Source organism: Procambarus clarkii, chromosome 31 (assembly GCF_040958095.1).
Source record: "Procambarus clarkii isolate CNS0578487 chromosome 31, FALCON_Pclarkii_2.0, whole genome shotgun sequence".
Classification (NCBI taxonomy): Eukaryota; Metazoa; Arthropoda; class Malacostraca; order Decapoda; family Cambaridae; genus Procambarus; species Procambarus clarkii.
Window position 1 is genome coordinate 23,508,840 of NC_091180.1, and position 6,000 is coordinate 23,514,839.

A 6,000-nucleotide genomic window follows, 5' to 3' on the forward strand; every position below is an offset into this window, starting at 1 on the left:
CCATAGGACAAAACCCACCTAGGACAAAAACACCATAGGACAAAACCCACCTAGGACAAAAACCCCATAGGACAAAACCCACCTAGGACAAAAACACCATAGAACAAAACCCACCTAGGACAAAACCCACCTAGGACAAAACCCACCTAGGACAAAAACCCATAGGACAAAACCCACCTAGGACAAAAACCCATAGAACAAATCCCACCTAGGACAACAAAAACCACATGAAATATAAAACCCCCTAACCTAACCTAACCAAAATTTCATATTAAATTACATAAATTATATTCTATTATTATTTTTTTCCAGACTAACTCCCGTATCATATTACCTAAACTATATGTTTCTCATAATTATAATGGTATGAAAGTTCTCAAAAAACAGACAAAAAATGGGGCTTTTATCACGTTTTAGTCCAAATCCGCTCCTGTGCCAGGTAAGTCCACTACGGGCTCACCATAGCCCGTGCTACTTGGAACTTGTTCCGAGTAGCTGAATCTATAACAACAACGTTGTAATCAAACCACTTGAAGGAGAGAGGGGGGAGGGGGTTGTTTGTCCTGCTTTGCACTTAAACTGGGTAGTTTTGTCCTAGGGAGGGGGGGGGGGGGGGAGGGAAGGGGGAGTTTTTGTCGGATGGGGGTAGTGGGGATCAGTGATGGGAACTGTACTGGGGGAATGAGTATTGGGGTTGGGAAATAGACGGGGGAAGGGGAGGTAGAAAGGTAAGATAATTATCAGATGAAAGCGCTAAGCCATTACGACTTTATGTCTTCAGATGGAGTACAGTGGTGCCAACCTTACACCGCGAAGGGCTACCAACCACACACAACACGTCACCAAGGGCTACCAACCTCACACAACACGTCACCAAGGGCTACCAACCACACACAACACGTCACCAAGGGCTACCAACCACACACAACACGTCACCAAGGGCTACCAACCTCACTGTTTGAGGGCAGCAGGAAAAATACCACTAATTGGGCAGCCAAAACCATACTTGTGAATTGCTAGGCTATTATGGTATCCGGTGAGGAGGAGGAGGAAGAGGAGGAGGAAGAGGAGGAGGAAGAGGAAGAGGAGGAGGAAGAGGAGGAGGAGGAAGGGTTCGTGCATGTGGAAGGCGGAGCGTCTTGTACGTGTTCGTGCGTGTGGAAGCCACGTGCGTGTCTGTACGTGGTTGAATCCGTCTATTAGTCCATCTTACAGATTACTTCCATCTCCCTTTAATCTCTGTTTCCTTATATTCCCTCAATTATTAATTCTTTTTCACGATTTTCACTTCTAGTCTCTTTTTCGTTTACCTGCTTGCTTTCCTCCCTCTCTCTCTCTCTCTCTCTCTCTCTCTCTCTCTCTCTCTCTCTCTCTCTCTCTCTCTCTCTCTCTCTCTCTCTCTCTCTCCCTCGTAGTTATCATCTTATTTTTGGATAAATATATTTTTTTCTTTATTTAACAAAATACAATATAAATCATATATACATAAATTTTACAAGGCAATACTCTCTATTACATATACAGTATAATTCGTAGGTATAATTACGTATAATTACTTAGTATAATTATCAGTAAACATCATCATTATTGGCCTTTCCTTCTTTTCACGCCAAAACTGGAAAAGTACCGACCTGGATGAGGCTTTTGCTGTGCTCTTCCAGATTTTCTCAATTCTTTGCGTGTTGGGGTTTCAGTTTTCCAGTTTTCCAGGGTTTGTAAGGGGCATGGGATGTGTCCTGAGTGTGAGAGATGTGTCCTGAGGACACGAAATGTGTCCATCTTCCCACCCTTCTCCGGTTATGAATAAAAAACTGTTTCCACACGGCTCATGACTGATGACGTTTGAACGCTTCTCGAACCGCAGCGCTGAGCTGACAACCCGTCCTCGACTCAAGTCCATTACATCCAGCGGTCGACCCCACAGACGCATTCATAAATTTTAACATGCTGTTTATTCAAAACGGGAATTTTCTCAAGTATAAATTAATATTATAATATATTAGCATATTGTGTATATATAGGCATAGGTTAGGTCAGGTGTTTAGGTTCTGTTGGTGATTATTTGTATTTGTAGTAAGTGGGTGAAGCATTTATAGCGTTGTGATTCGAACAAAATTCGTCAGTGAAGCACTTGTTCCGGATATGTTCGAAAGTCAGCAGTTGTGAGTCGTGTGTAAACCGCTTTTCATTCATAAACAGGGGGTTTGGCGGGTGCATGGAATCACTTTTGGATCTTTGTTTGGAGGACGGGCTGGAGCTGACGGCCTCTGTTCGAACCTCGGCACTGTAAATGCTGTGGTTCACGTGCTACATATACAAATAGTCGCCAACAGGATCTATAACCACCGCCAGTAGAGCACCGCCGCCAGTAGAGCACCTGAGCGACGCCCCCCCCCCCCACATCACATAAAGCACAGAGGGAATCCGCCATATTGCGCAGTTCTCGAACGTTACCCCCCCCTTTGCCCGTGACCTCTCTTGACCCTTGCGGTCCCGCCGGCAACACGTGGTCAAACACCCCTACCCCCCCCCTCCAACCCCCCTCCCCTCCCCACCACCATTCACCCCCTCTCCTTCCCACCCCACTACATTACCACCACTATTATCCCCCCCCCCTAAAAGTATCAACCCCCCTACCACCACCACTACCCCACCACAAGCACCCCTCCTCTTCCTCCCCCCCCAACACACACACAACCCCACCTCCCCTCCCCCTCACACACACACACACACACAACCAACCACGAAAAATGCGCAATCTTCCACCTGCCTCGTTTGCCCTTCACAAAAACCCCCTCAAGTTGATTTCTGAATTGTGGCAACCCCTCCCCCCTTCCCCCTTCCCCTCCCCCTCCCTAAGGGCTATGCAACACTCACCACTATTGTGAATCAACGATTGCAATTTTCTCCGTGTCCTCCTCCTCCTCCTCCCTGCAAACCCCCACCTCCCTCCTCTCTCCCACCCCACCCCCCTCTCCTCCCCCCACCCCCCTCAATCTCTGTTTTTTTTGCTGGACGGTTATACTGTCTGTCTGTCTGTGTCTGTCTGTGTCTTTGTTTACAAACACCTCTACCCAAACTGGCTTCTCATTCCCCCGATGTTGTCACCCTTGTTGACAGGTGTCGTCACCCTTGTTGACAGGTGTCGTCACCCTTGTTGACAGGTGTCGTCACCCAGGGTGAATATGGAGACCTGAGGCGCTCCCAGCACCGTCTCCCTCAGGTATGTATACCTGGCATATCACAGGTATGTATACCTGGCATATCACAGGTATGTATACCTGATATGTAACAATTAATATAAGAGAGACATAGGTGATATGTGGATATGTGTATGTATATGCGTATATATATGTGTATATATATGTATGCGTGTGTGTATTTGTATACAGGCTACGTGGAAGCTGGTCAGAATTGCACTTCACCTATGTAAACTCACGCTAATAATGCTATGTAAAAATTCACATCGAACACTGTTTATGTAGGACAGACATAAATATGTGTATTTATGTCTGAAGGTTAAATTAGCATATTAAAAGCACTACAATCACCTTCTGTGGTTGTTCAATAAATCCCTGAACTATACGTTTAACACATCTCTCACCCTGTCCATGGAGGACAGAAGAAAATGTATATATGCTGGTTAGCATTGTTAATGTCTGGCCACGTCTGTGGTAGAAAATAATAATAATAATAATAATACTAAATTAGTTAATATTGGCCCCACTGGAACAGGTAACTACAACCTCTCTTGTAAAAAGGTGATGTGAACGCTTAATGGCTTTAATGAAAAGATTATAGGCCTTTCTGTGTAATTTGTGCAGTTGAAAATAGGTACCTGGGTGTTAGTCAGCTGTCACAGGCTGCTTCCTGGGGATGGAGGCCTGGTCGAGGACCGGGCCGCGGGGACACTAAAGCCCCGAAATCATCTCAAGATAACCTCAAGATAACCTCAAGATAACCTCAAGAGACATATTTTGGGGTGGACCTCCAATACATACACCAGAGCGTATATGTGGGATAATGTGTGTGTGTGGGAATCCTGATTTTGGTATCAGAATAGGCTTCATACAGGAGCCCCTTTAGAGGATTCAAATGAATCCCAGGTCATACATATATTACTTTAGCACATCGTGGTTCAGTGGTTTAAGGCGTGTGCTTGGGAATACTCACTCTACAGGTCCTCCTCCTCGCAAATTCGTAAAGTCAATATTGACTTATTATACGTGCATAGGTGATATACTAAACATAATAGATACCCCTAAAAAGATTCATAGACAACACCGACCTTACCTAACCTTGTTAGTATATTAAGATAAGCATCTTATTGCTTCGTAATTACAATTATTACTTAACCTATACCTATTATAGGTTAGGTAATAATTGTAATTACGAAGCAATAAGATGCTTATTTTAAGATACTAACAAGGTTAGGTAAGGTCGGTGTTTTCTATGAATCTTTTTAAGGGTATCTATTATGTTAAGTATGTCACCTATGCACATATTTAATAAGTCAATATTGACTTATTAAATTTGCGAGAACGGGTTGCCTCCTCATGGCTGCTACTGAATTTATCACGGTACTAATATTAATAAAGTTAAAATACAGTTGTATTATTATTTTTGTAACTTTGCTACTAGCAGCAACAGTAGTAGTGAAGAGAGAGAGAGAGAGAGAGAGAGAGAGAGAGAGAGAGAGAGAGAGAGAGAGAGAGAGAGAGAGAGAGAGAGAGAGAGAGAGAGAGACTGAGGGAGACTGAGACTGAGACTAAGTAACAGTGGTCACAGTGGTTAAGCGCTAGTGAAGTGGTTGTGTAGTTAAGCGCAGATGGTGATTGAGACGTTGTGATGGTGACCTTGAGACGGTTAAGACCAGTCACACAACAGTGGGTAAAGGAGCATTGATCATCTCGAGCATTTACGAGGTGTAGCATATAATTACTCACTGGACGTACAACACAATACAATTCACTATACTTGCAAAATATAAATTCAGTACAAAATGAAAGAACAATGATAAAATTCACATAATGCATTCTTGTGTGTGTTGCATTAAGAAACCCTAGGACACGCAATAATCCTTTTGGTTAATGTTGAATCTTTGCTTGAGATGAACCGGAGGGGATTGGCTCTGTGGCATATATTTACACAGGAAAAGGAGCAGACGATTTCTGATTCGTGTTAAAAGGCTGAGTAAGAGCTTTCTCTTCCCATTGCTTTACGCGAAGCTTACGCTGCTAGCTTTCCCTAAAACACAACTCGCCAAGCGGTTTACAACCAGATCTTTAATTAATGCTTGGTGAAAAGAGGTAATTATTTAAGAATTGCCATGTTCTGCACAGGGCTCGAACCCAGACCAAATCGCGCGCGAGGCGTCGAGTGAGTTACCACCTCGCCAGGAATAAAGTTGATTTATTGGCAAGATTAATTTAATCTAAATAATAGTAATACTGAAAATAAAATGGTCTCAAATAAAAGGAGAGCCTTCAATGACACCAGACATAAAGGGTTTAAAAAAACCCACACATGTAAATAAACCCCTTCCATATACCTCCCAAAAAAACCAATCATCCCTTCGCCCAAAAGCTGGTTTACCTTAAGAAAACATAAAACCAATCAAACTTTTTTCCCATAAAACCGAAGAATTGCGTTTATGACAGCCAATCAGAAGGTGGGAAAAACAGTGGTACTATCCAGGGTCTAATTCCCTCCTCCCCCCCCATTGTGTAACTTCCCCCCCCTCCCTTTCCCCCCCTCCTACCCCCCCCCCCCCACCCCTCCCTTTCCCCCCTCCTACCCCCCCCCACCCACCCCTCCCCTTCCGCGCGCCTCTGCAGTGGTGCCACGTGCTTGCCCTTTGGCCTTGATAATCGCCGCCCGACCTATGGGAAGAACGCGGGGTGGGGAGGACATGTGGCAACGAAGCGTCACTAGCGTTCTTTTCAGTGTTGTACCGTGTGTGTGTGTGTGTGTGTGTGTGTGTGTGTGTGTGTGTGTGTG

The 6,000-nt window shown here is 44.4% G+C and overlaps 1 long non-coding RNA gene across 5 annotated transcripts in view; it reads left to right on the forward strand.

Annotated features, from left to right (window-relative positions):
• Positions 1 to 6,000, forward strand: part of LOC123758957 (uncharacterized) — a 229,407-nt gene that overhangs the window by 198,441 nt on the left and 24,966 nt on the right. Inside the window, exon 1 of one of the 5 annotated variants that reach the window (XR_011230088.1) lies at positions 3,087 to 3,223. The exons of the other annotated variants lie outside the window; for them this stretch is intronic. This is a non-coding gene — a long non-coding RNA (uncharacterized lncRNA). Of the gene's footprint in view, positions 1 to 3,086; positions 3,224 to 6,000 lie in introns of those variants that run through there. 5 annotated transcript variants of the gene reach the window in all.